The sequence below is a fragment of the Carlito syrichta genome, unplaced genomic scaffold (assembly GCF_000164805.1).
Source record: "Carlito syrichta isolate Samal-C Ts95f unplaced genomic scaffold, Tarsius_syrichta-2.0.1 Scaffold302518, whole genome shotgun sequence".
Taxonomy (NCBI): Eukaryota; Metazoa; Chordata; class Mammalia; order Primates; family Tarsiidae; genus Carlito; species Carlito syrichta.
Genome location: NW_007246614.1, coordinates 14638 through 21133, shown reverse-complemented (window position 1 = coordinate 21133; position 6496 = coordinate 14638).

Sequence of the window (6496 nt, the reverse complement as noted above, 5' to 3'; positions counted from 1 at the left end):
AACTACAGGCACGCGCTACCACACCCGGCTCATTTTTGATTTATTGTAGAGATGAGGTCTTGCCAAGTTGCCCAGGCGGATCATGAACCCACGGGCTCAGGCAATCCACTCACCTTGGCCTCCCAAAGCGCGGGATTACAGGCTGAGCCACCGAGCCTGGCCAAAGGACTGCCTTTTAAAGTGAAAATATTATAACCCTTGCTTTCAGTGCCTGTGGAATTGCTATAATGATGAGCTTTCTTTTACCCATCTCACATTCCTTCTTCCTTCCTCCATCTCATGTTTGAGTTCTCTTTCTTGGTTAGCCAAACCATATTGGTGGTACATGTCCTCTGATCACTTCACTTCCTGTTACCTGGAATACTTTTTTTTTGAGAACTCACATATTTTAAAATATGTTTACTCGCCACTCACCTGATATTTTGACTAAATAGAATTCTAATTTGTAATACTGTTCCTTCAAATTTTTAAGACTTTTGAAGAAATCTTTGTCTTGTGTCTTCTGGAGTTGGGAGTGAAAAAGCTGATATAATTCTAAATTTAGTCTTTTGAATGAGACTCTTTTTCTCCTCTGAAAACTCTTAGAACTTTGTAAAAAAAATCTTCCATTTTTGTAATTTTATTATGCTCTGTCTTGACAAAGTGTATTTCACTCATCCACTGGGCATTCAAGCAGTCCTTTCAACTTAAAATTTCATGTTCATATAATTTATTAATTTTTTCTATTTCTACTTTTTGGTCTTAGATAGTACACTTCTGGTTAGATTGTATAATTCTCTCTTTTTTTTTTTTTTTTGCTTTCTGGTAGATTTCTTTAATTGTATTTTCTGTTTTAAAAAATTTTTTATGTTATGAATTTTTATTCTGGGGCTTGTTCTCTAACTGTTATTTTTTTGAAGCATTCTTTTGTTTCATGTAATAATTATCTTCTCACTTAGGGCACTAACTATAGTATTTTGATGAAAGTGTGTGGTTTCTTACTTCTTGCAATAAGTTTACTTTCTTTGATTTTTTTTTCTTAGTTTGATTTGACTTCTAGAAATATTTTATATTGGAGTCTTTTCCTGTAGGTCTGATAATGCTTTGCTGAACATTGATATTAAAAAGAAATCCCTTTTTGGAAGATGTATGAGAATTGATAGAGCTTGTCAGTTTCACTCTAGAATGATCAAATATGGACTTTTCCATTTTACTGAAGAGAACCAATCCCCCAGTCAGTATGTGTATGTCTTTTTTTCTGTGACCATTCTATTTCTTCAGAAAAGACTTTATCTCTTTCTTCTTCTTCCTCTTTCTCATATTTATATATATGTACATAATATTTCTACATACATACATAATGCATATGTGTTTATATACATATTTACATAAATATATCATACATATATATGCATATGTCTGTATATATAGTGGGTATAAATTGACAAAGTCAATACTTATCTTTTCAGTGTACTTTTTATAATGATTATTTTTATTAATACTGATAACAAGAACTTTTTCTGTTATTGTGAATAAATATTAATAACCTGTTTATAGCTTAGATTTTGTGTCTGAAGCATCCTGAGATTATGCCGGTTCCAAAATGAATATAAAATTAGTCTGTCACTTCCAAGCTACTAATATTTTGATTCAACTTTGATATTTATGATTCTTTTGTGCCAGTTGTACCAGGACTCTACAGGAAGGTTTTCATCACCTAACTAAACAATAAAAGTAAATGTGACCTTGCGATTCTTGGGAAAACTCAATTACCAGCTATCTAGATCACTAGTATCTAAAACCATTTTCTTCCTGCTTCTCATTTTCTTCCTATTTCTACTAACTAATTCTTAGCACCAATGGCCTTCAAGTGATACTACTTCAGCAGGAGGTATGCAGCTTGGAGGCCAATCAGTTTAAAACTCTCTCCAACACACTTCAGACGAAGTCTCTAAGACTCAGTTTGATCAGAATGCTGACAAAATAGCACTAGACCCATGTCTCTAGTAACCTTGAGGGGAGTCCATTGAATTCTTGATGTGTTCTTGTCTTTAACCTCCTATGAAACTGCCCTTCCCAGGTCATCCCAAATCAGAGCTACATTTTTGCAGCCGTCACTCTCTATTGCTTCCTGTATATCATAGGGTTTCAACTACTGTCTGATAGTCTTTATACTTTTCTCAGTCCGTTGGTAATAAAGAAAGTCTCCATGAGGTCATAAATGTAATTTAACAGAAAGGGCCCAGTGTCACAGGACTAGAACCTCTTTGGTCCTATTCCCACTCACACATTTGTTGACTCAGCCCTACTGGGCAATTAAGATTGGGCTAGGTAGACCAGATAATGTCAAATTGTTGTTCAGCCTCCCTGAGGGTTCAGTTTTTCAAAGGATAATAATTACTTACTAAAGATAGTATGCCTTTATTTTGGAAAACTAAAGGTTTAACTCTCCTATTAAGGTCTACCACTGACTGTATCAGTCTGATCTTCCATACACCCTTTGAACATCATTGACTCAGATGGGCGATAAGTAATGGTATTACTGTGTTCTCAACTCTTTGGAGAGTCTTTTATTGACATGGAAACTATAGCTTATAGTTTCTCAGTAGTGACCCACATGTGGCAATATGTGGTCTTCAAAATTCAAAATAATATCCATGTTCCTAATGGTAATGGATACAGGGTTTAGCAATATACCATCTCTTTGGAGAGATATCTCAATTTTCCCTAGACCCCTAAACCTCTATAATAAATCAATGACTTAGAGGCCTATGATCTTCCATTATACTTAGCTTTAATATTCTGACATTCAAGTGTCTAACCAAAGTATCTAACTAATAAAGTTTAGATTGTATCACATGATATCCTGTGAGATAGTATTTCTGCAGATAAAAATGTGGCACAAAATCAAAACATTAACACAGTCTAGAAATAGTGTGGCAAAAAAAATATTGCTGTTCTTATCTGGTGAAAAAAAGCAGACTGCTTCTGGTCATTTTGTTAATTGGAATAGAAGAAACAAGCACTATTCAGATCGTTTACTTCATACAAGGCAATAAGAGCTGTAATGACTTGTACCACATATGGCCCAACAGTTGCAACATGAGTTGCCATCTAATTAAACTTTGGAAAATTCATTTTTATCCTCTAAGACTATTCATCCACTGTATTGCCAAATAGTAGATTTAAGTGGGAATCTGCAGGGAATCATTAACCCTGCACTTTTAAATCTTTTGCATTGGCACTGATATTTCTGATTTTTTAAAGTGAAGTTATCTTGTTTTTCATCTAATATTTTTGTAGACGTTGGGAGCTCTGAAGTCTTTGACTTGGTTTTTTTAAATCAGAATGGTTTTTCTTCATGGATTACAAAACCAGAGTGAGAAATCTATCACTTTCCGAGGTCATCTACTTTAATTATACATACAGTTACTTAGGAAATAAATATAGAAGTGTGTGGAAGAAGATGATTCTCCACTTGTCATCTTAACACCAAAAAAAAAAAAAAAAATCCCTCACGAGTATACTATAGAAGTGGCAAATATCCACAGGAAATAGTTTTGTTTCAAAGTCATGTTTTCTTCTTCAGGAGATAGTTGCTCTTGTAATGACCCTTGGTTCTTTTAGGGGAAAAGTATAGTAGCACAGACTTGTGATATCATTGCAAAATACTTATTTAAGCCACAACATTCCATCCTTCATTCTGGTAGTTCTAGTTTCCATGACTCAAAGTTTGAAAACTCAGTAAAGGGCAGAAAGTCTGTCACATATACCATAATGACTCAATTCCAGGCTCTGATGAGCAGTACCAAGGGTTTTTGATTATACAAATTAAATATCACCATGGAGAAATACATATCTCTTTCATTTTCAGAAATCTAATTTTCAGTTGGTCATTATTAAGATTTCCTTGAAAGGATGATTCTGACTTTATGCTGATCCTGATACTTATTAATAAAAATGTATCTATTTTACTCATTGGCAGTAAAATGACACTGCTTGATGTCTTCTATGCCAGATTTGCCCTTCCTTATTGAAATCAGGGAATCAATTTCCATTGCTCTACCTTCCTTTGGGTCTGAATGTTTGTGGTCCTCTGAAATTCATATGTTGAAATCTTAACTCCTAAGATGATGGAATTAGGGGGTGGCGCTTTTTGGAGACTAGGTCATGATAGTAGAGACCTCATACATGGGATTTGTGCTCTTTGAAAAGAGGCCAGAGAAAAATTCCTCATCTCTTCTACCATGTAAAGACGTAGCAGGAAACTAACATCTATAAACCTCAAAGCATTTCCTTGCCAGAGAACAAATCCGTCAGCACCTTGATCTTGGACTTACCAGCCTTCAGAACTATGATAAATAAATTTTGGTGGTTTATAATCTACTCAGTTTATTTGTTATGACAGCTTAAATGGACTAGGATAACCAGCAGAATCTACTACAGAATTCCATTGTGTAAAAAAGTTTGATTTTGTACTTTTACAATCTACCAAGGAATCAACTTTACTTAATGTTAGATTCCACTGAGCTGCATTTTGTGATAAGCAGTCTAGCAATCCAATGAATTCCCATATGCTTAAACTAATATACTGAATCCAGACTTTTGGGAAATATACTCTTAAAACTAAATTCAATCTGCTCTATTATTATTACTCTCCCTTTGTGGTTGAGTCTTCTCAAATCTATATTTCATAATATAGAGTATAATTTAAAAAAAAACTCCCATAGTTCATTTAGAGTAATGTTTTCATCCCCACATTTCACTCAGTAATCAATACCCTGTTATCACCACTCATTATAAATTGAGAAAATTTGAAGATTAAAAGGAATGAAACATAAAAAGAATAAAGTTTCTTTGAACATGAATGCCCTGAGTTGAAGATGTAGCATCATTGTCAACCATGTAGGAGTTGCTTTACAAGTTAAGGAGAGTGGGACTTCTACAGCAAGCAAAGGAGGTTCAGTGAGGATTAGGGAACCTAGGCACTGCAACTCATCTAGATGTATTGTATAATCCATTTTTCAATTTTTGAGGTGTGTGGAGAAATCTGTCTTCAGATCAATGGCCTGACTTTGTATAAAGAGAAAAGAGGACTAGTACATTCATTCCAATTCAAACTGCACATTTTAATTTTAGTTCTTTCATCCTGCAATGGGAAGAAATAAGAATTTTACTATTAAAAAAATAATTTTATAAAGCCCCTAAATTTCAAGTCCTGAACCAGAGCCAAGAATTTAGGAATCTGAGTCTCCCATTCTCCCTTTTCTGGCTATTTCATGGGCCATTATGAATATAACCCGACTCTCAATCCTGTTTCATGCCTTCCATATTTCCCTATAACAATGGATATGTGATTCTTCAAAGACGTGTCTTTAGCAGTTATGCCATTTCAGGTGACTACAGGTGGTATGAATAATTTCAGGGGTTTTACCATCTTTTTTCTAAGCTATGCAGGTAACCAATCCTGAAGTACTCACAATCTGGTGTCAGTCACCAATTTCTGGTATTGATTTCTTTGCTAAACAGGCTTCTAGGCTATAAACACCACAGGGTAACTTGGTGTGTTTTAAGTAAAAAAAAAAAAAAAAAAGTATTTTTTTTTAAGAGATGTATAGAATCCCGTGAGAGGAAGTTAGAAGACCTGACTTGGAAGAGGAGGCTCTTGGGAAATAGAAATAATTTGTCCAGGCAACCATCACTACCGGACCTCACTGGGACCAGAAGTTTCCCATAACACAGCCTTCATTGGTAGTCATTGCAGATGGATGGATTCTAAACCAAGAATAAGCCTCTGCCTGGTAAAGCCTGCTGCAAGCTCTGTCCTGGTTTCACCAGGGCAAGGAAAGGAGAAATGCTTGTGGGTTACCCAGTCCACTGAGGCTACAATCAAGGGCAGGTCCTAAATATAGACAAAGGGTTTGGAGTTGGGGCAGAGGAATGACTATCCTTTACCCAGGAAATAGAAAGACCTAATTAAAAGAATAAACTAGTCTTATTTTTTGGTGCAGCAATCTTCTCCATGACTTGTCCCTTGTCTTTCCTTCCAGGACCCCTTTTCTACTCACACCTATGGGTCCCCTGTTGCAGCCTTGTCAAAGTTTTTGCTGTTTTCCGAATTGACTGTCAGATACTCATCCCAAGCCTTACCTGCAATGCTCCCTCTATCAGAAATCCTCTTACCTCCACCTTTCCACAGAACACACATTCAGATATTCCCCCCATAAAGATTTCCAATTTTTTCTGTCCCCACTTATAAAAATAAGCACATGCTTCTTTCAGAAACTACTGTTAGTCCCATGTAGGCTCAAATTATTCCAACTAAAATGATTTGTAGTTGTTTTCAGATATATCTCCCAGATTACAAGCTCCTTGATGCCAAGTACAATTTTTTTCAATGACCAGCACTGAGTTGATATAAAATAGGTGCTTATGTGATAAAGAATTGTACTTAGCCGGGCTCGGTGGCTCAGCCTGTAATCCTGCGCCATTGGGAGGCTGAGGTGAGTGGATTGCC